The 27,509-nt window shown below is 42.8% G+C and overlaps 2 protein-coding genes across 9 annotated transcripts in view; one reads left to right on the plus strand and one right to left on the minus strand.

Annotated features, from left to right (window-relative positions):
* Positions 1-9,221, minus strand: part of ANGPTL2 (angiopoietin like 2) — a 34,618-nt gene extending 25,397 nt beyond the window's left edge. The window contains exon 1 of the mRNA XM_060757387.2: positions 8,648-9,221. The gene's annotated coding sequence lies outside the window, so the exon portion shown is untranslated. The remainder of the gene's footprint in view (positions 1-8,647) is intronic.
* RALGPS1 (Ral GEF with PH domain and SH3 binding motif 1) overlaps positions 1-27,509 on the plus strand; it is a 209,094-nt gene that overhangs the window by 83,270 nt on the left and 98,315 nt on the right. The window lies entirely within an intron of this gene.

A 27,509-nucleotide genomic window follows, 5' to 3' on the forward strand; every position in this document is an offset into this window, starting at 1 on the left:
TTATTATTATTTATACCCCGCCACCATCTCCCCAAAGGGGACTCGGGACAGCTTACATGAGGCCATGCCCATCAATACAGAAACACAATATAACACAAAAACATAACAGAAAATCAGAAAATAAAATAACATAAAATACAAAATGTAAATATACAGCACAACAATATAAAATCAAAACATTAAACTACTAAAAATGAACACAATGTCAGGGAGAACTTTCTGACTGTGAGAGCCGTTCAGCAGTGGAACTCTCTTCCCTGGAGTGTGGTGGAAGCTCCTCCTTTGGAAGCTTTTAAACAGAGGCTGGATGGCCATCTGTCAGGGGTGATTTGAATGCAATATTCCTGCTTCTTGGCAGGGGGTTGGACTGGATGGCCCATGAGGTCTCTTCCAACTCTTTGATTCTATGATTCAATAGGCAGAGCCAGTACAAAAATTTGTTTGCAACTTGGGGACTTTATGTACATACAGAAATGCATACGTACATAATGAACTGACACCACAATGAATGTCTTACGGAGTACCAATCTCATTTTACATGCAAGAAATCTATAGCAAGGGGCAGAATATCAGGATTTCATTGAAATCAAGACGATGCTCATCCTTTGAACTCATTTTGAACTGTAGGTGCATATGAAATTACAGAAGACTGAGGAGGTATATATGTCCTTCAGAAAAAAGTAACAAAAGCTGCACCCAGATATCTAGCAGGAAGAAACCAAGCTTTGAATCTGCAAGGCCATTAAAAGTTCATCAAGGTGATCAATTGCAACATTCACACTTGCCTCAAACAGACAAAGAGTTCTTCCTCCCACCCTGGACATTCCACTTGCCTAGTTTCCAACTGACCTCACAACATCTGAGAATGCCTGCCATACATGTGGGCGAAACGTCAGGAGAAAATGCTTCTGGAGCACAGACATTGGGGTCACAGCATTAGGAAGGTTGAGGAACACTGATTTAAGTGCATGTTTGGAAACAGAGAGCATTGTGGACTCAAACAATGATGGATCAGGACCAAACTTGGCACGGATACTCAATATGCCCAAATGTGGTGGAGTTTGGGGAAACGGCATTAGGAAGGTTGAGAACCACTTCTCTATCATCTCTTGCATAGATAAAGAAAAGTTAGAGCGATGGAGGCATTGCTTTTTGACCCACCCGCATATATAAATCTCAACAGTAGTCTTGGATTGTTGTAGGTTTTTTCGGGCTATATGGCCATGTTCTGGAGGCATTCTCTCCTGACGTTTCGCCTGCATCTATGGCAAGCATCCTCAGAGGTAGTGAGGTCTGTTGGAACTAGTAAAGTGGGTTTATATATCTGTGGAATGACCAGGGTGGGGCAAAGAACTATATATCTGTCATTCTACAGATATATAAACCCACTTTCCTAGTTCCAATTGACCTCACTACCTCTGAGGATGCTTGCCATAAATGCAGGCGAAACGTCAAGAGAGAATGCCTCTAGAACAGTGTTTTTCAACCTGGGGGTCGGGACCCCTGGGTGTGTCAGAGGGGTCACCAAACACCATTGGAAAACATATTTCTGATAGTCGTAGGAACCCTTTCAGCAGAGGAGGCTGAAGATCTCTCTGCCTGTTCTTCTCTTCCTTTTTGGAAGCATTTTCTGTTGGTCACAGGAGTTCTGTGTGGGAAGTTTGGCCCAATTCTATCATCGGAGGGGTTCAGAATGCTCTTTGCTTGTAGGCGAACTATAAATTCCAGAAATGCCAAGGTCTCCCCCCCCCCCCCCCCAATTTGAGCATATGGAGCATTCATGCCAAGTTTAGTCCAGATCCATCATTGTTTGAGTACACAGTGCTCTCTGGATGTAGGTGAACTACAACTCCAAAACTCAAAGCCAATGCCCACCAAATCCTTCCAGTATTTTCTGTTGGTCATGGGAGTTATGTGTGCCAAGTTTGGTTCAATTCCACCATTGGTGGAGTTCAGAATGCTCTGAGTGTAGGTGAACTATAAATCCCAGCAACTACAATTCCCAAATGACACAATCAATTCCCGCCCCAACTCCACCAGTATTCAAATTTGGGCGTATTGGATATTTGTGCCAAATTTAGTCCAGCGAATGAAGATATACCAGATATTTACATTACCATTCATAACAGTAGCAAAATTGCAGTTATGAAGGATAATAATATTATAGTTGGGGGTCACCACAACATGAGGAACTCTGTTAAGGGGTCGCAGCATTAACCACTGCTCTAGAACATGGCCATATAGCCCGAAAAAACCTACAGCAACCCAGTGATTCCAGCCATGAAAGCCTTCGACAATACAATAGTCTTGGATTTCGATGCATAGCATCTGCGTTTACAAAGGAAACTAAGGAGTTCCTTTCACAGATTGTGTGTTGTAATTTACATTTCAAGAGTATCCTCGTCCAGAAAAGGGGAAGGATACCCCATAAAGAGCCTGTCATGATCCCATATGTTAATATATATGGGCACAGGCCCAGGTTTATTTTTTCAGGAAGCAATGCCATATGGCGAAACACTGGGCCTTTCATGAGTTCTCGGTAGGTATGAAACCTCGCTGCTTATTGAAGGTTCTGCCAAAAAAGCCTTGATACGCTGTTCAGCTTGTTAACTATTATGAAGGAAAACTTTCCAAATGCTCATAATGCCTAGCTCTCAATCAGTCATGTTTTGGTTTTACATGGCTTTACCGTAATGATAGATTTTTGCATACAGAAGCAGCTTGAACTCTGAGGAGCCTAATCTAGTTTCAACAATTCAGAACTCTAAAGCCTGCTAAACACAAAGTGCAAAAAAAGTGTGTAGGCGGCGTACTTATTAAAGCAATCACTATCCTTTTTTATACCCAACATGGCAGTGTTCCATGGTATCGTGGCAAGATATCCTGGGTGTATTTTTGTTTGTGAAGAAGATGAGATGGCAGCAACAAAAATACGTTCTGGCCCCATCCTACATTAGTGTGGGGTGGAAAATGAGATACTATTCCCTATATAAAGGACATGAAGGGAGATGAAAGAGCAGAGAGGCACAGGCTTGTAAAACTGGAGCTTTATGAATGCATGTATTTATAAATATTCTATATCGGTGTTTCTCAACCTGGGGGTCGTGAGGAGGCGTCAGAGGGATCACCAGAGACCATTGTTGGTCATGTAGGTTCTGTGTGGGAAGTTTGGCCCAATTCTATCGTTGGTGGGGTTCAGAATGCTCTTTGTAGATGAACTATAAATCCCAGCAACTAAAACACCCACATGTCAAGGTCTGTTTTTCCCCAAATTCCACCACTGTTCACATTTGGGCATATTGAGTATTCGCGCCAAGTTTGGTCCAGATCCATTATTGTTTGAGTCCACAGTGCTCTCTGGATGTAGGTGAACTACAACTCCAAAACTCAAAACTCAATGCCCACCAAACCCTTCCAGTATTTTCTGTTGGTCATTGGAGTTCTGTGTGCCTAGTTTTAGTTCAATTCTATCACTGGTGGAGTTCAGAATACTCTTTAATTGTAGGTGAACTATAAATCCCAGCAACTACAACTCCCATATGTCAAGGTCTATTTTACCCAAATTCCACCAGTGTTCACATTTGGGAATATTGAGTATCCGTGCCAAGTTTGGTCCTGAGCCATCATTGTTTGAATCCAAAGTGCTCTCTGGATGTAGGTGAACTACAACTCCAAAACTCAAAAGTCAATGCCCACCAAACCCTTCCAGTACTTTCTGTTGGTCGTGGGAGTTCTGCGTGCCAAGTTTAGTTCAATTCCATCATTGGTAGAGTTCAAAATACTCTTTGAGTTTAGGTGAACTATAAATCCCAAATGACTAAATCAATACCCCCAACCCCACAAATATTCAAATTTGAGCCTATAAGGTATTTGAGCCAAATTTTGTCCAGTGAATGAAAATACATCCCGCATATCAGATATTTACATCACGATTCATAACAGGAGCAAAATGACAGTTCTGGAGCAGCAACTAAAATAATTTTATGGTTGGGGGTCACCACAACACGAGGAACAATATTAAGGGGTCACATCATTAGGTAGGTTGAGAACCATTGCTCTAAATGAATATATGAATATTTCTACCCCACTGTTCAGTCATAAAGGCTATCAAAACAGCTTAAACATTGTTGAAGACATGATTCTGTACCTTCAGGCTTACTATCTAAATCAGACACCAAATATAGGTAGAAAAGGATGGCATTGGTGGAATGACATCGACCACTTTGACCAGGGCCTACTCTCCAACATGAGTACCAAAAGGGTTTTAAAGCCCTGATTTGGTCCTTTCTGACTACTGTCTCTTTGGACCTACATGGTTTCAGATTCAATTACTTGAATGGCGTTGAAACAGCTTTAAAATAATGGGTCACGAAGCAGAACCCTGAATTGTTCCAAAATGGGTTGGACGCCTCGGTTCAACGCTGGTGAAAATGTGTCCAAATTGATGGTGCCCTCAATGGCGCAGTGGGTTGAACTGCTGAGCCACATGACTTGGAGGTGTCTATGGATAACGCTGGCTCTTTGGCTTAGAAATGGAGATGAGCACCAACCCCCAGAGGACACGAATGGACTTAACGTCAGGGGAAACCTTTACCTATGTTGAACAGTAGTTTTGTGTAGAGGACAGTTCAGGCTATGATCTGTAGCAACTTCTGTTGTTATATGCCCATCATAACAATTTTATGACACAGGAGACAAAACTTTTTGACCCACCCCTGTGTATTCTGCCATTTGAAAAAAAAGCCATCCAAAACCAGCCCCTTATCTTGGTAAATAAACCTCTATTGTTGTTGTTGTTGTTGTTGTTGTTATTTCAAATCAAATCATTTATTTCGGTCATTGACCAGCACAGGTCAATGTGTTATTTGAAACACAAGAAGATGAGTTCACAGCAGACAAGATCACTCTGCTGGCTGTTGTATTGGATCACACGTCGGATTATTATTATTATTATTATTATTATTATTTATTATTATTATTATTATTTGAAACACAACAAGATTTATTTATTTTTTATTTATTTATTTATTTATTACTTGCACTTATTAACCGCCACTCTCAGCCCTAGGGCGACTCGTGGCGGTGTACAACAACATAGAAAAGACAGTTTACAATAAATCAAGACAGTAACCAACATTCTACTACTACATAACATCTACTTATACTAAAAATCCGCTTCGTCATATCATGGGTCATAGTCAGTCTCATAGTCGTAGTCCATTCCGGTCGTCATTTCCAATGATATAGCACTCAGTTGAAGGCCAACTCGAAAAGCCATGTTTTCAGGCTCTTACGAAAGGCCATAAGGGAGGGCGCCTGTCTAACTTCAGCAGGGAGGGCGTTCCACAGCCGGGGGGCCACCACCGAGAAGGCCCGCTCTCTCGTCCCCGCCAGACGTGCCTGTGAGGCAGGCGGGACCGAGAGAAGGGCCTCCCCAGATGAGTCCACAGCAGATAAGATCACTCTGCTGGCTGTTGTATTGGATCACACGTCGGACACTTCCCAAGTGTCTAGGACTGTGTGATGTATCAGCGGATAACGCAGCTGGCAGATGGTAATTTTGTCAGTGCCGATTGTATTTAAGTGCAGGCCAAGGTCTTTAGGCACTGCACCCAGTGTGGCGATGTTCACTGGAACCACCTTTACTGGTTTGTGCCAAAGTCTTTGCAGTTCGATATTTAAATCCTCATATCATTTCAGCTTTTCCAGATTATTATTATTATTATTAGAAACACAACAAGATGAATCCACAGCAAACAAGATCACTTGTATTGGATCACACGTTGGACACTTCCCAAGTGTCTAGGACTGTGTGATTTATCAGCGAATAATGCATGTAGATCCCAGTAGGGTGGCCTTTTGCAACTGGCAGATGGTAATTCTGTCAGCGCCGATTGTGTTTAAGTGCAGGCCAAGGTCTTTAGGCACTGCACTCAGTGTGGTGATTATCACTGGGACCACCTTGACTGGTTTGTGCCAGAGTCTTTGCAGTTCGATCTTTAAATCCTCATATCATTTCAGCTTTTCCAATTGTTTATTATTATTATTATTATTATTATTATTATTATTCTAACACTGTAATGAATCGTAATATAAATATCTGAGATACACGATGAGTCCACAGCAAACAAGATCACTCTGTTGGCTGTTGTATTGGATCACACGTCTGACACTTCCCTATTATTATTATTATTATTATTATTATTATTATTATTGGCTTAAGCTTCACTGGTCAACCCTTCCTTTGGTGAAGAGCTTTTGGGGAAGGAGACAGTACTCTGTTCCATGGCCAGAGATCCTTAATTCATTATTTGAGAACTTTTATTTTGAAACAGGACCAGATCCCTGTGGAGGACTTCAAAGAGACCTTGCCCAAACTTCCCGTTTCCCCCCTTTTAGTGAACAGGCTCTATAATTGCCTCTATTGCTTCTGGGTCAAACAGAAATTCAGCAGGCATCATCTTTTTGCGGAACCTAGTAGCGAGTTGCGGCCAAACATTACACTTGTTCCACTTCCCTTTCATAGTGGGCCCCACTTTATTTTCTTTTCGGCCAAGCCACGCTGAAAGGTGACTTTGATCGCTTTCCTTTTCTGTTTTTGTTTTGTGTGTCAAGAGCTTTGCAAAAGAAGAGCTTTGCAACAGCAAAGCCCTATCTCCCTTGCTTCGGGTTTCACACTTGGCATCCGACGCAAAAGCTGCCGTGAGGAATGTTTTCAAAATAGCCAACTTTCCCTGGTCTGGTCATTTTTTTAAGAAAGTGCTTTCACATGAAACATGCAAACAGTGATATTCTAGGAGCTGTTGCTTAGAGGAACCGTCTGTATCTTTTAATCTGATCAGTGTGTCGGAGGAAAGCAAAGACCAGCTTCCTGGGTTGTAATACAATAGTCCTTTCAAAGAAGTAGCACAAGAAGTAGCACAAAGTAGAGAGGACTTTCCTGTGTAGCGTTTAGAAGCGAAATGCATATAATCAATACCGTGATGGGATTGGTAGGGTTTTTGATTCCAAAAAGGACCTTTAAATTGTTGATATTTCAACAAACTATAAATCCCAGCGACTACAAGTCCCAAATGTCGAGGTCTATTTCCCCCAAACTCCACCAGTGTTCACATTTGGACATATTGAGTATCTGTGCCAAGTTTGGTTCAGATCCATCATTGTTTGAGTCCACAATGTTTCAAACATGCATATAAACCAGTGGTTCTCAACTTTCCTAGTACCACGACCCCTTAATACACGTCCTCATCTTGTGGTGACTCCCAAGCATAACATTATTTTTGTGCTACTTCACAACTGTAATTCCGACACTGTAATGAATCGTAATATAAATATCTGAGATGCATGATGTATTTTCATTCATTGGCACAAATACCCCATACACCCAAATTGGAATTACTGGGGAGGTTTGGGAGGCAATGATTTTGTCATTTGGAAGTTGTAGTTGCTGGGATTTATAGTTCACCAACATTCAAAGAACTTTCTGAACTCCACCAATGATGGAGTTGAACCAAACTTGGCACACAGAATTCCTATCACCATCAGAAAATACAGTTAGAGGGCACTGACCTTGAGTTTGGGAGTTGTAGTTCACCTGTATCCAGAGAGCACTGTGGACTCAAAAAATGATGGATCTGGACCAAACTTGGCATGGATATTCAATATGCCCAAATGTGAACACTGGTGGAGTTTGGGGGAAATTAGACCTGGCATGAATGCGCAATATGCCCAAATGTGAACACTGGTGGAGTTTGGGGAAAATTAGACCTGGCATGAATACGCAATATGCCCAAATGTGAACACTGGTGGAGTTTGGGGGAAATTAGACCTGGCATGAATGCGCAATATGCCCAAATGTGAACACTGGTGGAGTTTGGGGGAAATTAGACCTGGCATGAATGCGCAATATGCCCAAATGTGAACACTGGTGGAGTTTGGGGGAAATTAGACCTGGCATGAATACGCAATATGCCCAAATGTGAACACTGGTGGAGTTTGGGGAAAATTAGACCTGGCATGAATACGCAATATGCCCAAATGGGAACACTGGTGGAGTTTGGGGGAAATTAGACCTGGCATGAATACGCAATATGCCCAAATGTGAACACTGGTGGAGTTTGTGGAAAATTAGACCTGGCATGAATATGCAATATGTCCAAATGTGAACACTGGTGGAGTTTGGGGAAAATTAGACCTTGCATGAATACGCAATATGCCCAAATGTGAACACTGGTGGAGTTTGTGGAAAATTAGACCTTGCCATTTGAGAGTTGTAGTTGCTGGGATTTATAGCTCACCTACAATCAAAGAGCATTCTGAACTCCACCAATAACAGAATTGGGCCAAACGTCCCACACAGAACCCCCATAACAAACAGAAAATACTGTGTTTTCTGATGAACTTTGGCACCCCCTCTGACATCCCCATCCTGACCCCCAGGTTGAGAAACGCTGACTTGAACACTTAACAGAAACCCTGTAGACAATATTCCAAAGTGTATATACATGCATCTTAATTAGAATTCCACATCTAAGGATTAGCAATGTGTCATATGCTGACTTTTCAAATCCGAAGACTTGAAGACAAAATCAGAATAACTTTAGAGCTGGCAGAGAAAATATAAAGGTGACACCTTTTATATCCTTACCCTTTTCCCTTTGGGCTTCTTTCTTCAAGCTTCAGCCTTTTAGGAAGTCAAAGATTCACTGACTTGGCTCATCCACAGAAAGGGTGACATCACTGAGAAGCAAAAGAAACCATTTCATCTCAGGACTGGTTGGATTCTGATGGATTGGAAGCGCGTCTATGTTTTGGTACTTGGGCTTGGAAGGATGGCAACATAAGGCTACCGCAGTCCTGGTATAATTTCCTTCTCGTTCCGTCCTTTAACGTGAACCTAAGCCATGCCAGAGACATTCGAGGGGACAATAGGCAGCGGCAGCAACTTGCTTTTCAGGAACTCGGGCTCTTCTGAGCTTCTGAGCTTTCACTCCATCACTTCAAGCGTAGCTAAAACAGCCCTATTTGAACTTCAGCTCCTTTGTGGTGGATTTACATGCGGAGAAGGGGGAGGATAATGAAGCGTGCAGCAAGCAGGGAAGTTCTGGTTGGATAAACTCCGCTTTCCCCCCTCCCACAAGGGTAAGGGATCCACCAGCAAGAGACACCCATTCGTTTGGGGCCTCCCCTAAACCGCAAACAGTAGAGGGCTGGCCGAGTCCAAACTTTTGCCAGTGATGTCACAGCTTTCGGCAGCCCAGCAGAGTCTAGCTTGGAGCAGCCGACTGCCTCCCTGGACTTTGTCAAAGCGCTCCCCTGCAAAACCTTACATGCCTTAAGACAGGAACACTTTGTACATTTTTTTGTCGCAGGGTGTAGTTTCTTTTTACTAGAATTATGTAACTGTTTCTTAACCGAACCGCAACCATCCCAAAACACACACTTGCACAAAAAAATGGGTGGTATTTATTTTTTTTAGTATGATTAATTGTGAGTCATTGCTTACAATGATGCATAGTGCTTGTGTTACAATTGTTGCTTACTTACTTACTTAGGCGATTCCTCGTAGCCTGAGGATGATGGTCCTGCAAGTGTAGTGTCTTGGCGGTGGGTCAGTAGGTGGCTGTGGAGTCCTACTCTTTTCTGCATGTTCTCCTGCAGTTTTTTTGTTTTTTGTTTTGGTCGTGTCAGGAGCAATTTGAAAAACTGCAAGTCGCTTCTGGTGTGAGAGAATTGGCCGTCTGCAAGGATGTTGCCCAGGGAACGCCTGGATGATTTGATGTTTTTATCATCCTTGTGGGAGGCTTCTTTCATGTCCCCGTATGAGGAGCTGGAGCTGATAGAGGGAGCTCATCCGCCCCTCCCCGGATTCGAACCTGCGACCTGTCGGTCTTCAGTCCTGCCGGCACAGGGGTTTAACCTACTGCGCCACCGGGGGCTCCTCTTCTCCTGCAGTGAGGACATAGATTTCAATGTGGAAGGCGATCCCACTCAGGGTTGTCTTGATGCACCTTCCTTTCGGCACATTACTTCCTTTTGTCCTCCATTCATGCCTCTTAGAATTCTGCAGCACTGCTGGTCACAGCTGACCTCCAGTTAGAGCCCTCAAGGGCCAAGGCTTCCCAGTTCCCTTTTGGTGTCTATTCCACAGTTTTTAAGGTTGGCTATAAGCCCGTCTTTAAATCTGTTTTCTTGTCCACCATCATTACCTTTCTTGTTCTTAAGTTGGGAGTAGAGGAACTGCTTTGGGAGATGGTGATCAGGCATTCGGACAGTGTGGCATTCAGTCCAGTAGAGTGGATGGTGTAGGAGCATCACTTCAATGCTGGTAGTCTTTACTTGTTCCAGCATGCTGACATGTGTCCGCCTGTCTTCCCAAGAGATTTGCAGGATTTTTCAGAGGCAATGCTGATGGAATCATTCCAGGAGTTGAGTGTGACTTCTATAGACAGTCCACGTTTTGCAGGTATATATTAGAGCTAGCAGAGAAAATATTGGGAGGACAACAGCTTTATAAACAAGTCCCTTGGTATCTCTACGAATGTCCCGGTCCTCAAACATTCTCTGCTTCATTCGAAAGAATGTTGCACTATGACCAGCGCACCACACGAGTCCAGGAATATAAGCAAACAGTTTATTGTAAAACACATAAATAGCATATAAAAGAACAGGAATAACAAAGAAAGATAAATAATCCAAAACGGTTTAGCAATATATTGTCAAAGGCTTTCATGGCCGGAATCACTGGGTTGTTGTAGGTTTTTCCGGGCTATATGGCCATGTTCTGGAGGCAATTTTTCTCCTGACGTTTCGCCTGCATCTATGGCAAGCATCCTCAGAGGTATTGAGTCACTACCTCGGAGGATGCTTGCCATAGATGCAGGCGAAACGTCAGGAGAAAAATTGCCTCCAGAACATGGCCATATAGCCCGGAAAAACCTACAACAACCCAGTTTAGCAATAGATTTATTTATTTATCATATCAGAAGTGAAGTGAGAGCACAGTGATAATATATTTAAAAAACACAAAGTTTAAAAAAGTTGGCATTTTACTAAATATCCTTTGACCAGTATCTGACCACTTGGAGTGCCTTTGGCTCTGCATCTTGTGGTGCTAGAGCGCAGTCTGTTCAGCGCCTTCCAAGTCGCCCAGTCTTCTGTGTACCCAGGGGGGAGTCCCTCATTTGGTATCAGCCATGGGTTGAGGTTGCAGGTTTTAGCCTGCCACTTTTGGACTCTTGCTTGCTGAAGTGTTCGTGCAAGTATCTCTGTAGATCTTAGAGAACTATTTCTTGGTTTAAGGTGTTGGCATAATGCCTGATACCCGGAGAGGGGATGAGCTGGAGATGTCACTGCCTTGGGCCTTTCATTATTGGCTGCTGCTCCCCAACGGATGTCAGGTGGTGCAGTACTGGTTAAACAGTATAATTTCTCCAGTGGCGTAGGGTGTAGATATCCTGTGATAATGTGGCATGTCTCATTAAGATCCACATCCACTGTTTTAATGTGGTGAGATGTGTTCCCCACTGGGCAGGCATATTCAGCGGCAGAGTAGCAAAACACAAGGGCAGATGTCTTCACTGTGTCTGGTTGTGATCCCCAGGTTGTGCCAGTCAGCTTTCGTATGATATTGTTACTAGCTCCCACTTTTTGCTTGATAGTCAAGCAGTGCTACTTGTAACTCAGAGCATGGGCTGTCTGGCCATGTTCCAGAAGCATTCTCTCCTGATGTTTCGCCTGCATCTATGACATAGATAGTCCAGAAGCTGTGAAAGAAATAAAAGTTAGAGAGATGGAGGCATCACTTTTTGACCCATCCTTATATATATTTTTTTTATTTTAAAAAAAACCAATTTGCTATAGTTTACAGTTGGGATATGCTCACGTGGTTCATATGTTTGGTGCTTAATTTTTTTTCATTTTCAACAGCAGTATTGCATCAGTGTTACGCTGCTACCTGAAATCTGACAGCTGTTTTTATATGCCAGATTGCATGTCATATAATATCCTGCTCTGTCTTACAGATTCTGGGATGAAATTCAAAATGTGATATACTTTCCACACCTTGCACACTGACATTATCCTTAGCATGGAACTGTTTCAGCCGGGCTACACATATGTCATGCTCAAAATATGTACAGTTCTGGAAAGGTGTTTTTTTAATGTCTTTGTCTTGAAAGGGGGGGTTGAAATGAGAGGGAATATTCTAAAGGAGAAAGCAGTCAAACATATTGCTCCCATATTTTGATAACTCCTACTGGCTGTTAGGAATTGTGGGAGTTGAAGTCCAAAACACCTGGAGGGCCCAAGTTTGCCCATGCCTGGTTTATACAGTAACATTATTAGTATACAAGCTTGGAGACCCAGCAGTGCCCGGGTTATTAAAAGAAGGCATTGTTTGTTTTGGGATGTTAGGTCATATCAACGAAGTTTGGTCCAGATTCGTCATTGGCTGGGTTCAGTGCTCTCTGGATAAGGGTGAACTACAATTCCCAGACTCCCAAGGCAATCACCCCCAAATCATGACAGTATTCATAGTTGGCCATGTTGGGCTTGTGTGCCAACTTTGGTACAGATCCATCCTGCAGTATGTTCAGTTGGTCATGGGGCTTCTCTGTGCCAGATTTGGTCCCAGTCCATTGTCGATGGGGATCACAGCTTCTCTGGTTGTAGGTGAACTATAACTTCCAAAATCAAGGTCCATTCTCACTAACCCCTGCAGTATGTTCAGTTGGTCACAGGGATTCTCTGTGCCAAGTTGCTTACAGTCCATTGTCGGTGGGGATCACAGTTTCTCTGGTTGTAGGTGAACTATAACTCCCAAAATCAAGGTCCATTCCCACTAACCCCTGCAATATGTTCATTTGGTCACGGGGATTCTCTGTGCCATGTTTGATAACAGTCCATTGTCAGTGGAGATCACAGTATCAGTGAAGGTATTGCAAGTCCCATCCTCCATAGCAAGTTTGGTCCAGTTTCATCATTGATTGGGTTAACAGTGCTCTCTTGATGCAGGTCAAGTACAAGTCCTGTAAATCATGGTGAATTCTTTCCAAACTGAGTTGTTGTAGGTTTTTTGGGCTATATGGCCATGTTCTAGAAGCATTCTCTCCCGACGTTTTGCCTGCATCTATGGCAAGCGTCCTTAGAGGATGTGAGGTCTCACAACCTCTGAGGATGCTTGCCATAGATGCAGGTGAAACGTCAGAAGAGAATGCTTCTAGAACATGGCCATATAGCCCGAAAAACCTACACCAACCCGGTGATTCATTCCAAACCTCTTGTTTGGTTTCTGATCAATTCCATTGTCTGTTTTGTGTCATAAGAAAGGGTAGGAAAGTGTTACGGAAGAGGTAGTGGGTGGGGTCATGCAAATTCCATAGCAACGGAGAGAGAAAGGAACCCTGGGATGTGGAGGAAAAACAGAACATCTAGGGTGAAATTGTCCCTGCATGAAAGCCTTCGCTTGGGTGGGGGGCAGTATGGTGTTTGTGGAGGACATTGGCAGGGATAGGGCTGCATGTTCATGGTGCTCACTACATCCCGAAATGTCATTGGAGAAAGGGCTTGGTGTCTCTTCCAACTGTATGACAAATGTAATTGTTGTAAAGGCAGCTTGGAATATTTCAGTTGGCTTCTTCCACCAGGATCGAAGTGCAGAAGACAAAACTTGGGGTGGCTGTATAATAAATATAGCTTTTCTCATAAATGATAAACTTAAGACCAATAAAAGTAGAAGAATGTTTTCATGATCCTGTAAACCGTCTGCTCTGTTTTCAGCACTTCCTGTTTTTGTACAAAGCTCTAAATCCAAGTGTTGGACCCGATTAGAGTAGAGATATCCAATAATGTGTTAATTGCTAAATCCCATTAATTCAACTGATCTACTCTAGTTGGGACTAGCAGTAGGAGCTAATCCTTTGCTTCCTAAAGAGACAAAACATAGTGTAATTGTCCATGAGTTCACTACACTTGATAATACAAGACAATATTGTCAGTGGGTTTTGTAGGTTTTTTGGGCTATATGGCCATGTTCTAGAAGCATTCTCTCCTGATATTTCACCTGCATCTATGGCAAGCATCCTCAGAGGTTGTGTGGCTTCACAACCTCTGAGGATGCTTGCCATAGATGCAGGTGAAACGTCAGGAGAGAATGCTTCTAGAACATGGCCATATAGCCCAAAAAACCTACAGCAACCCAGTGATTCCATCCACAAAAGCTTTAGACAATACAATATTGTCAGTTTCTTAAACTGAAGAGGATTTCAGTATTGACTGGGAAGCAGAATTCATTTGCTGCAATATCGTGACGTTTCCTTTTTTACTTTCCCCAAATAAGGAATTTACGAGAGAGGGGTCATTAAAGATTTCTCCTGACCCACTTCCTGTGGACTGAGAGCAATGAAACTTGGCCCAGTTCTGAGTCCTTCTCTCCATCGGTGCCACCTAGAGACACACACTTCTCCCATCTTTTGAAGCAACTGTAAACACCAGGCTTGTAGAAGTCAACAGGTTGCTCCAAAAGCCACATTGCAACTTCGGAAATCAGAATCTCATCGTCTGAGAAATGCTTGCCTTTCCAAAATTATTTAATTGTTGGAAAGAGGTGGAAGTCTGATGGTGCAAGGTCATGATGAGTCAGGAAGCTTCCATTGCATCGACTGGACTTTAGTCTCAGGATCCTAATGATGGACCCAGCTTTCATCCTGTGTGATCAGTCTGTTGACAAAGTTCTCCTGGTTTCCATGACACATCATTGTCAATACAGCCTGAGAGAATTTGACTCGTTCCTGCTTCTGGAAAGGTGTGATCAGCCGGGGGACCCAGCAAGCAAATACCTTATGCACGTGAAGATGGTCTTGGGTGATTTTTTCCATGGATCCCCCACTCATCTTGACATTTTGGGCTAGGTGGCAAATGGTTACATGGCGATTTTCCAAAATGGTTACCTTCACTTGCTGGGTGGTGTGGTCATGAATAGCAGAGTGGAGTCACCCTGGAATTAGAGTTGTTTCCACCAAAGTCTGACCACATTTGAACTGTCAATGCCAGTTCTTGACTCCATCATATGATGGGGAATCATCTCTATAAACCTCTTTCATCTCATTGAATGTCTCCTTTGGTGTGTGGCCTGTCAAGTAAAGGAACTTGAGGACTGCTCGGTATTCCAATGAGTCCATTCTCAAACCTCACACCACTTCAGCAGCTGTAAGATCAAGAACGTTATCAGTTCTGAGTTGTAAATTGACATGTAACCTGTAGAGACTGATATCATGATACATGTGCAGTTTCAGCATCCTGTGATAAATAGAAGTGGGTCAGGAGAAATCTGTCATGTATTTAGGTGATGAGAAGACAGTTTTAGTGGCATCTGATGTTGATAAGTGTAGAAATCCGATCGTGGTGAGATTTACCTGTCTTCACAGTATCCCTAACAGTGCTTTCATGCTGGAAACTAGGTTTTGAACAGGAACACATGTTGTAAATCAGGACCAGGAGGATACAGTTCTACATGGAAAAGAGCATTGACGCAGAACGCATAACTAATGTAAAACTTTGTTTTCTTTTTCAAAACATTCAGTCTTCCTCAAACTTGTCTTCCAAGGGAACTGTCAGCATGAAGCCTATAAATGTTGCAATGTCTATTTACTGCCCCACCAGAGTAATGAATCTGCGGCTATTACCAGCTGAGATTAAGGTTTTTATGTCTCCTTTAACAATACTATTTGGCTAATGGAACAGACATGCTACTTTTAGTAATCCAAGAAGACAGCCAGATTTCCAATTTCTTGAAACATGTGGTTAGATTATCTTCCTTATAGGAGATAACACAGATTACAGTGTGACACCAATGCTTAAGGTCTTTCCACCAGCTCTACATCACTGGTTGCCTTCAAGGAGCAAACTAGTTGGTTAAAATCTTAGATAAGCAGAGTCATAGCCTTTCTTCTTGAGGCCATCTCTTCTTTTTACCTATCTCAATACATTATACTATTTGCTTTTATGGTCAGTATAACCTGAGTGGTCAGTGCAGTATCATGTGTTTAGAACCCCCAGCCTTTGATGTGGGTTGGACAGCTGCTTTTTCTAAGCTATCTTATCAGTTTCTGTAGTAATAATACAGAAACTGTGTTGTTGAAGGCTTTCATGGTCAGAATCGCTGGGCTGCTGTGAGTTTTCCGGGCTATCTGGCCATGTTCCAGAAGCATTATCTCCTGACGTTTTGCCCACATCTATGGCAGGCATCCTCAGAGGTTGTGAGGTCTGTTGGAAGCTAGGCAACTGAGATTTATATATCTGAAATGTCCAGGGTGGGAGAAAGAACTCTTGTCTGTGGGAGGCAAGTGTGAATGCTGCAATGTTGACCTGGGGATCATCACAACATGAGGAATTATACTAAGGGGTGGCGGCATTAGGAAGTTTGAGAACCACAGGTGTAGGGCTTTATAGGTAATAACCAGCACCTCACAACCTCTGAGGATGGCTGCTACAGATGCAGACAAAATGTCAGGAGAGAATGCTTCTAGAACATGTACAGCCCAAAAAAATCCACAACAACTCAGTGATTCTCGCCATGAAAGCCTTCAACAATACATTAAACCAGCACTTTGTATTTAGCCTGGAAACAGACCAGCAGCCAGTGAAGCTGCCGTAACATGGAAGTTGTCCATTCCGTATACGGTGCTTCAGTTAGTATTCTGGCTGCCAATCTCTGTACTGGTTGTTGCCTCCAAACTATTTTCAAAGGCAGCCCTACATAGAGAGTGTTGCAGTAGTCCAAACGAAAAGTAACCAAGGCATGGACTCCCATGACCAGAATTGGCAACTAACGGTATGGGTGCAATTTTAATTGTGCAAAGGCACTCCTGGCCACCTCCAACAACTGTGGTTCTAGGGTCAACAATGAGCCCAGGATCACCCCTAGACTGTGGACCTGCATCTTCAGAGGGAGTGCGACCCCGTCCAACTCAGGCTGCAATCCCACACCCTGGTCCGCCTTCCGACTGACCAGGAGTGCCTGTTTTGTTTGGATTTACCTTCAACTTACTAGCCCTCATCCAATCCATCACTGATGACAGGAACCAGTTTAGGGGCAGGATGGCATTCTGCCACTAAAAGTAGGTAAACAGTGGTCTCAGTGAAAGTAGGTGGGCAGTAGTCCCAGTGACACCCAGGCAATGCCCAGTAGGTATACTAGTTGATAATACTATCTTTGCAGACTTTGAAGCCTAAAAGATTTAAAGCCTGTTCTCCTGCTACTCCTCTGCTATGGACAAAGGAAGGAAGGAAGGAAGGAAGGAGAAGGATGGAGGGAATGAAAGCAGGAAGGAAGGAGGAAAGGGGGGAGAAGGAGAGAGGGAAATAAGGAAGGAGAAGGAAGGAGGGGGGGAGGGAGGGAGGGAGGGAGGGAGGGAAGGAAGGAAGGAAGGAAGGAAGGAAGGAAGGAAGGAAGGAAGGAAAAAAGATAGAGGGAATGAAAGCAGGAAGAAAGGAGGGAAGGAGGGAGAAGGAGAGAGGGAAGGAAGGAAGGTAGGAAGGAAGGAGAAGGAAGGAGGAAGAGAGGTAGGGAGGGAGGGAGGGAGGGAGGGAGGGAGGGAGGGAGGGAAGGAAGGAAGGAAGGAAGGAAGGAAGGAAGGAAGGAAGGAGAAGGACGGAGGGAATGAAAGCAGGAGGGAAGGAGGGAAGGGGGGAGAAGGAGAGAGGGAAGTAAGGAAGGAGAAGGAAGGAGGGGGAGGGAAGGAAGGAAGGAAGGAAGGAAGGAAGGAAGGAAGGAAGGAAGGAAGGAAAAAAGATGGAGGGAATGAAAGCAGGAAGGAAGGAGGGAGAAGGAGAGAGGGAAGGAAGGAAGGTAGGAAGGAAGGAGAAGGAAGGAGGAAGGGAAGGAAGGAAGGAAGGAAGGAAGGAAAGAGAAGGACGGAGGGAATGAAAGCAGGAAGGAAGGAGGGAGAAGGAGAGGGAGGGAGGGAGGGAAGGAAGGAAGGAAGGAAGGAAGGAAAGGGAAGGAAGGAAGGAAGGGAGGGAGGGAGGGAGGGAGGGGAATTTGAAAAGGTATGAGGGGAGAGGAGAAAAGAAAGAGAAAGAAGGGATGAAAGAAGAAAAGAAAGAGAGAAGAGAAAGAAAGGGAGAGAGGGAAGGAGAAAAGAGAGAGAGAGAGAGAGAGAGAAAAGGTGTATGAGAAAAAGAAAGGAAGGAAGCAACACAAGAGCAAAAAGAAAACTCATACCCAGTCCATTCTGGATATATATACACTAGTAAAATATAAAGCATATGGCACTTCTCCTGGACTACTGCACAGAATAATCCAGTTCTTCTGGATGCTAAAGAAGCCCTTAGGTTAGATAGTGCAAAAGGTGCCAAGAGCTTAGAAAGGCTCGTTTTGGCAAAGCGTCCCCCAAGGAGACTTGCAAAGAATCTACTTACACATTTCGTCTGGTTCTGATTTTTTGGAAAGAGAGATGTTTGATGACAAAAAAAAAAAAGTTAGCTAAACACAAACCGGCTTCTGAATCCATGTCTCCACTTAAAGTCAACGGCAAACCATCTGTTTTATTTTTCTTTGGATTTAGAATGGAGTCTTGCTGAAGACGAGAGTGTTATTTGTTTTACAGAATTGAAGTCAGCATTGTACCCCATCCATGAAGGTTTTTCTTTTGTTGGTTGATTTGTGTATAATGTTTGCAAATTCTTTGAAGAAACATCAGAGTTCATGAAAATTAGAAATGTTTGTGGTTTCTTTATTTATTTATTGTGTCAGAATCAAATTGAGAATACAGTTACAAAGTATAAAAAAAACCCACAAAATTATAAACTTGGTATTATGCTAAATGTCCTTTGACCAGAAGCTGGACACTTGGAGTGCCTCTGGTGTCACTGTGAGAAGGTCCTCCATTGTGCATGTGGCAGGGCTCAGGCTGCATTGCAGTAGGTGGTCTGTGGTTTGCTCTTCTCCACACTCGCATGGCGCGGACACCACTTAAGGTTAGCTCTACATCTTGTGGTACCAGAGCACAATCTGTTCAGTGCCTTCCAAGTTGCCCAGTCTTCTGTGTTCCCCGGAGGACTTTCTCATCTGGCATCATCCATTGATTGAGATTCCAGGTTTTAGCCCTCCACTTTTGGGCTCTCGCTTGCTGAGATGTTCCTGCGAGTTTCTCTGTAGATCTTAGGAAGTTATTTCTTGATTTAAGACATTGGCTTGCTGGCTGATATCTGAACAGAGGATGGTCCGTAGATGTCAATGACTTGGTCCTTTCATTATTGGCTGCTACTTCCCATGAATGTCAGGTGGTGCAATACCAGCTAAAAAGTATAATTTCTCCAGCGGTGTTGGGCAGACATCCCATGATAATGTGGCATGTCTCCTTAAGAGCCACATCCACTGTTTGTAGTGAAATGTATTCCACTCTGGGCATGCATATTCAGCAGCAGAGTAGCAAAGCGCAAGGGCAGATGTCTTCACTGTGTCTGGTTGTGATCCCCAGGTTGTGCCGGTCAGCTTTAGTATGGTATTATTTCTGGCACCCACTTTTTTCTTGATATTAAAGCAGTGCTTCTTATAAGTCAGAGTGCGGTCCAGAGTAACTCCCAGTTATTTCACTGTGCTGCAATGCTCCAGTGGGATTCCTTCCCAGGTGATTCACAGACTCGAGATGCTTATCTGTTCTTAAGATGAAAAGCACATATCTGCGTTTATGAATCAGTTGGTTTTCCTTGCAATAGGCAGTAAGAGCACCTAAAGCAGTAGTTCTCAATCTGTGGGTCCGCAGGGTTTTTGGCCTAAACTCCCAGAAATCCCAGCCAGTTTACCGTCTGTTTTGATTTCTGGGAGTTGAAGGCCAAAACATCTTGGGGCCCACAGGTTGAGAGACCTAAAACTTTGGAGAGCTTCTGTTCAAGCATTTCAAAGCTCCCTGCTTGAGTGGTGATGGCATAGTCATCAGCATAGATGAAGCTCTCTGTCCCTTCTGGCAGTGGCTGGTCATTTGGGTAAATGTTAAACATGGATCAAGCAAGCACGCTCCCTTGAGGCAGGCTGTTCTTTTGTTTTTACCATCTTTTCTGACCCTGGAACTCAACAAAAAAGCTCCTGTTTTGTAGCAGATTTCCTATGAAGCGGGTGAGGTGGTAATCCTTTGTGATATTGTACATTTTTCTTAGGAGGAGGAGATGATTTACAGTGTCATAAGCTGCTGACAGGTCTCTGAAGACAGCTCCTGTAATCTGCCATCTTTCAAAACCATTCCCCATGTTTGTGGTGGAGATCAGTTTCCTACTTTAAGAGAAGAGAGATTGTTATATCCACATTCTCTTCCTAAAAGTGAAAATAAAAAATGTTGCAAAAAAAAAATCTCCTACATTGAATACACCATTTGATCAGGATGACACCTTTATTTCATTCCTTATAGACAACCAATATTATATTATCAGAATGTGAGAGAACTGAGTCTTTCCCAACCATGGCGAGAATGCATTTTTTGTTTGCATACGCTATCCCATAATCCCATAAGGAAACCGTGAGTACGCAGCACCTTTAATACATTGCATCCTCACTGTTCCTCTTATTAGTGTCCTGAATATAAATGTAGGCATATGCACAGATTTTGTGTCAATATTTACATAGTTTAGGATCATTTATTACCTTTAGGAATGGTTTTAGACACGCAATCCCACAGCCCTTCAACAAGCTGAGAAGCAGCAGAATGCTGGAAAAAAAAAACCAAACTGCAAACAGCGAACTGAAATAGGCTATCTTTAAAAAAATGTTTTCTGGTCAAGGCAAATTCTTTCCGCAATATTTTATGTGCTGTTGGCACTCCTGATCCTAAATACAATTTCCAAACATTTGCTCACATGTACTAATATGTGAGCTTGGTTTGAAGTAGCCACAGCTTTTTGATGGGCATTTCCAGTGCCAAAACCAAAGAGACTTGGGGGGAAGCATAGTTAGTTTACACACAAAACTGCTGATCATTCAATCTCCTTTCCTCCCACCTAATTTTGGTGTTACGTGCAATATATTTAATGGATGACTTCTTATACTAAGGCCTGGAGCATCTTGATAAGTTCTCCATTCCCAGTGCTAGATGCCAACTACTAGACAGTTTTACCTTACCTTGTTATTTTAGCACATCTCTAAAAGTGCTGGCTCCTGTTCAGTGACTTCTGTTTAATTCTTATCCTCATCCTAGCTATAAAAAGAGAAAGATCCTTACATAGAGTTACCATTAAAGCTAGAAAACTATAGTAGATGTGCAGCAGGAGAACAGGCTTCTAATCTCTCCAGCTTCGGAGTCTGCAGAGATGGTATCATTGACTAGTGTATATACCCCCCATTGACTGGGTGTCACTGGGACTGCTTTCTGCCTACTTTATCTTTTCTCCAGCACGGAGGGGTCTGATTTCTTCCTTCTCCAGCATGAAGAGGGATTATTTTCTACCTTCTCCATCTCTGACAGGGCCTACTTCTCAGTGTCTCCATGGGACCACTGCCTGCCCTCTCCCTTCTCCAGCACTGATAGGACTTGTATTCTCCCTTCTCCATCTTTGAGTTGGTCTGCTTTCTCCCTTCTCCAGCACTGAGAAGGATTATTTTCTACTTTCTCCACCTCTGACAGAGCCTACTTCACAATGTCTCCATGGGACTACTGCCTGCTCTCTCCCTTCTCCAGCACTGAGAGGACTTGTATTCTCCCTTCTCCATCTCTGAGTTGGTCTGATTTCTCCCTTCTCCAGCACTGAGAGGGATTCTTTTCTACCTTCTCCACCTCTGACAAGGCCTACTTCACAATGTCTCCATGGGACCGCTGCCTGCCAGCTCTCTCCTTTCTCCAGCACTGAGAGGACTTGTATTCTCCCTTCTCCATCTCTGAATTGGTCTGCTTTCTCTCTTCTCCAGCACTGAGAGGGATTATTTTCTACCTTCTCCACCTCTGAGGGGGTCTGCTTCCTCCCATCTGCGGCTGAGAGGACCTACTTCACAATGTCTCAATGGGATCACTGCTTGCCTGCTTTCTCCCTTCTCCAGCATGGAGAGGGCTTCTTTTTTCCCACTTCTCCACCTCTGAGAGGGTCTGCTTTCTCCCTTCTACAGCACTGAGAGGGTTTACTTCACAATGCCTCAATGAGACCGTGATCTGCCTGCTTTCTCTCTTCTCCAGCACTTTTTTTGTGTCTGGCGAGACTTGAGAAACTACAAGTCGCTTTTGGTGTGAGAAAATTAGCTGTCTGCAAGGACATTGCCCAGGGGACTGAGAGGACCTACTTCACAATGTCTCAATAGGACCACTGCCTTCTTTCTCCCTTCTCCAGCATGGAGAGGGCTTCTTTTTTCCACTTCTCCACCTTTGATAGGGTCTGCTTTCTCCCTTCTCCAGCTGAGAGGGCCTATTTCACAATGTCTTCATGAGAACACTGCCTGCTTGGTTTCTCCCTTCCCCAGTATGGAGAGGCCTTACTTCTTCCCTTCTTCTGCACAGAGAGGGCCTACCTCACAATGCCTGCATGGGACCACTCTGGAAATGATGGGCAGGCTCTCTTTTCCCATCTTTCCTTCCTTCCCCCCATACATATGTTCCTTTTCTTTCCCAGTGGCATCACAGAGGACCAATCCAGCAACATCACAGGGGGTCACTTCACCTAGGAACGGCTTTTGTGGTACATGCCTCCGTACTTTGACATTTATGCATATAAAACAGAGGAAAAAAGACCAAGAATGATGGACTTGCATGGGTAGAGCCACAAAGACATCAACGGAAGGTCTGAATATCAGGAAGCAGACATGGTTTTTGACAGAAGAGAGTTTAGAAACTGTAATTGAAAATCCAAAAGCCCAGAGTCAGGCACCGTAATCCAGGCCAGGCATGAAGTTGGCTCCTAAAAGGCAGTTTGTCTTAGGACTTAAAAACATATGGAATAGGAACAAAACACATGGGCAATACATGTGTCTGCTCTTTTTTTTTTTTTTTTACACTAATCCTCTAACTAACTCATCTCAATCTTGCTGCAGGTTAGGATGCCAGTAGGAATGTGTTTTGGAACACAAAGTGAGGGCCGCGGCTCAGGCGGCCAAGGTGCATATTTCTGATATTAGAGAAGCCGCGTATTGGAAAGGCAACGAAATTGTGTTCTGAACAATCTATAAAGTTTGACAGGAAATATGCTGCACATGGCTGTGCTCCCAATGGAGGCTGGGATCCATCACTCGTCTGTCCTTTCTAAGGTCCGAAGAAATGACTGACGAAATCCCTTATGGCAGCGTTCCTCAACCTGGGGGTCGGGACCCCGGGGGGGGGGTCGTGAGGAGGTTTCAGAGGGGTCGCAAAACACTAAATTAAAAAAACCCTGTGTGTATTGGTTGGTAGTGGGGCACATACTTTATTTCATAGATCAGCGTTTCTCAACCTGGGGTCACAAAGGGGTTTCAGAGGAGTCGCCAAAGACCATCAGAAAACATATATTTCTGATGGTCTTAGGAAGCCCTTTGGCAAAGAAAGCTGAAGATCTCTCCGCCTTTTCTCTTCCTTTTCGGAAACAGGGGGTGAATCCTCCCACCAAAAGCCCTCCTCCAATGTGATTAGCAGGTCTCTCAGCCAAGGGGAGGGGAGAGCATGTGTGCTTGGCACATGACAACATAGTGCACATGTACAGGCTGGAGGGAGGCTCATACCAGCAAGTCTCTTTGAGGTATGGGGGTTCTGTGTGGGAAGTTTGGTCCAATTCTATCATTGGTGGGGTTCAGAATGCTCTTTGATTGTAGGTGAACTATAAATCCTGGCAACTACAACTCCCAAATGTCAAGGTCCATTTTCCCCAAACTCCACCACTGTTCACTTTTGGGCATATTGAGTATTTGTACCAAGTTTGGTCCAGATCCATCATTGCTTGAGTCCACAGTGCTCTCTGGATGTAGGTGAACTACAACTCCCAAACTCAAGGTCAATGCACACCAAATACTTCCAGTATTTTCTGTTGGTTATAATATATTATAATTATATATTTTATATTACATGTAATATTACTAATGATATTACAATATAATGGTATCGTACAATATAGTAATATTTAATACTGATATTGTACTATGCTAATAATATAATATATTGTATGTATATATATCTTGTCAGCCACTCTGAGTCCCCTTCAGAGTGAGAAGGGCGGCATATAAATGTCGTAAATAAATAAATTATGGGAGTTCTGTGTGCCAAGTTTGGTTCAATTCTATCGTTGGTGGAGTTCAGAATGCTCTTTGATTGTAGGTGAACTATAAATCCCAGCAACTACAACTCCCAAATGACAAAATCAATCCCATCCCCAACCCCACCAGTATTCAAATTTGGGCGTATCAAATATTTGCGCCAAATTTGGTCCAGTGAATGAAAATGCATCCTGCATATATGATATTTACATTAAGATTCTTAACAGTAGCAACGAAAATAATGTTTTGGTTGGGGGTCACCACAAAATGAGGCATTGTATTAAGGAAGATTGAGAAACACTGCCTTATGGTTTCTTTCCTCTCAGGCGTAGCAAGAGTGGCATTGCATCTCTCTTTCTGAGTCTTCTTTGCTGAGTTCACCATCAATGTAATAGTCAATCCAGAGAACATATAGCTATCATGTAAGATGCTAAGAAATACAGACTATCAGGAAGGCTGCAACACTCAAAGAATTTAGTCAATCTTAAATAAACATCATCTGCTAAGCCCACTGTTTCTTTGAACCGGAGAGGCTTTTGTCATTATTATGCTTCTTCGCCACCACCATGATCTCTAAGTGCTTGATATTAGGCCATGTCAGAGGAATGTTTCGTATAAACAGAAAGCCGAAATTAGTTTGTGTATTGTAATCTGCACATTAGGGACTCCAATTTACTTTATCTCTTTAGCTGGAATTCTGCTTCAAAAACAGCTGTATGAACTCCAAAAAGGCCAATAATTTCCAAAAGCTAACAAAAAAAAAAAAATCAAAGCAAAACAAGGTACTTTAGAATGATCTCTCAGAAGAAGAAGAAAATAAGTATATCAGTGACTATGAATGCTTTTGGTGTTTACTAATCTATCATGCCATCTATCTTTAACAAATATATATATATATATTTGGAATAATACTTGGGAACAAAAAATATTTGGAATAATGTTTGGGACCTGATAGACCAAACAAATGGTTTGGATCCCAATTAATATCATACCATTTCTATATACCTATATATACCTATATATCACTACACATAATAAAAGTGAAGTTATCTGTGTGTGTGTGTGTGGCTGGGGTGTCCACTTAAACAGACAAGCTCCCACTTCCACAAACAGCTATAGCTGCCACTACTCAGGAGACACCAAAGCCCCTCCCTCCAATGACATTGCAGGTTATAGTGAGCACCATGAACATGTCCAAAAGCCTTACCAATGTTCTCCACAAACACCATATTTATTTATTTATTTATTTATTTATTTATTTATTTGCTGCATTTGTTTACTGCCTTTCTCAGCCAAAGGCGACTCAAGGCAGTTCACAGTCGGCAGCAATTCGATGCCATAACAAATATCAGGGTACAGTTAGAAACAATTTTAAAACAATTATAAAATAATTCAAGAGTTAAAAATATAAATAAATAAAAATGTAATGTTTGTTTGTTTGTGGGATTAACATAACTCAAAAACCACTGGATGAATTGACACCAAATTTGGACATAAGACGCCTACTATCCCAAGGAGTGACCATCACACAAAAAAATGATTTTGTCATTTGGGAGTTGTAGTTGCTGGGATTTAGAGTGAACCTACAATCAAAGAGCATTCTGAACTCCACCAATGGTGGAATTGAACCAAACGTGGCACACAGAAGTCCCACGACCAACAGAAAACACTAGAAGGGTTTGGTGGACATTGACCTTGACATTGGGAGTTGTAGTTCACCTACATCCAAAGAGCACTGTGGACTCAAACAATGATGGATCTGGACCAAAGTTGGCATGAATATTCCAAATGTCCAAATATGAACACAGATGGAGTTTGGGGGGGGGGGGGGGGGGGAATACACCTTGAAAATTGGGAGTTGAGTTACCTATAATCAAAGAGCATTCTGAACCCACTAACAACAGAATTGGGGAAACTTCCCACACAGAACCCCCATGACCAACAGAAAACGTAAGGCCACCCACTCCAACTCTCTTCACCAGGGCAAGAAAAAATAATCAAAGCCCTCCTGACAAAGAGCCATCCAACCATAGATATAGATAGAGGAATTGATCAGCAACTGAACATACTAGAGAGTTTTGGGGAAAATTCACCATGATTTATAGGAGTTGTAGGTTCACCCACAATCTAAGAGCACTCTGAACTCCATCAACAATGTAATGATGATGGCATGATCATCAGCATAGATGAAACCCTGTCCCTTCTGGCAGTGGCTTATCATTTGTGTAAATGTTAAGCATTGATGAAGCAAGCACGTTCTTCTGAGGCAGGTCGTTCTTCTGTTTTCGTCATCTGCTTTCACTAGTTCCTAAACTCAACGGATTGGATGGATGCAGATGCAACAACAACCAGCAAAACCCGAAGAGCTATGGTGTGAAAACTCATTCTTCTTTAAATCAGTCTGGAAGAGCCCATATTTCTGTTGACTGGAGTAGTTTCTCTAATGTGGACAATGTCTGACTTCGTTTCCTTGGTTTAAATGTGTCTGTTGGCCAAAACCCAAATGGCAAGAGAAAAGTGATTAATTTCCAGTCACATTCATTGTTTGCAAGTTCTTTCAGGGGAAGACGCAAGTATCGTTCTTTCCTTCAATGTTAGCAAAAGGAATTGCAAAGAAAGTTACAAAGTTGGCTTTCTAAAAATAGAGAGTTCTATTATCTCTCCCTTATATGGCTTCTCTAATGACTACTTCCCGACCCCTCCAAAAGGACCTTCTGATCTCATATCCAAAAGATCTCGGCAGCTGAAGTAATTCTATGTATTTATTGGAAATCATGAGCTTCAACGTAAAGACCTCACCCCATAAAATGTTTACTTTTGGTCCTGTAATTTTCCATACTTGCCTTTCACTTCCAATTCAGTCTTTTCCAGAGGCTGCAACCCATCAAGCCCCAAATCAAGAACTGCATGGAAATGAATGGACACAGATAAGGAAAAAGAAAGTTAGCTTGATACTGCTTTAATTGTCATGGATCTAATTTCAAAGTTTCTGCTCATATTTCCTTAAGGAAAAATAACTCACTCCTGTGGTTTCCTTTGGAGCATGTTTTCAATTTGTTGTGCTATATTTTCTTTGGAGTGTGACGGATTTTGTGATTTCAGAAAGGCGAGATAAAGCATCTTTGCATGATACATCCTTGTAAAGATGTGAAACTTGAGATATATTACTGTACTAGTTTGAGCATCCAGCGTTGCATGGGCTATTTGAGAAAGGCTTTTTTATTTTACAAAATACAGAAAGTTGTAGGTGAACTACAACTCCCAAAACTCAAGATGAATTCTCCCAAACTCCTTCAGTATTCAGATTTGGACGCAT

Source organism: Anolis sagrei, chromosome 11 (assembly GCF_037176765.1).
Source record: "Anolis sagrei isolate rAnoSag1 chromosome 11, rAnoSag1.mat, whole genome shotgun sequence".
In the NCBI taxonomy this organism is placed as follows: domain Eukaryota; kingdom Metazoa; phylum Chordata; class Lepidosauria; order Squamata; family Dactyloidae; genus Anolis; species Anolis sagrei.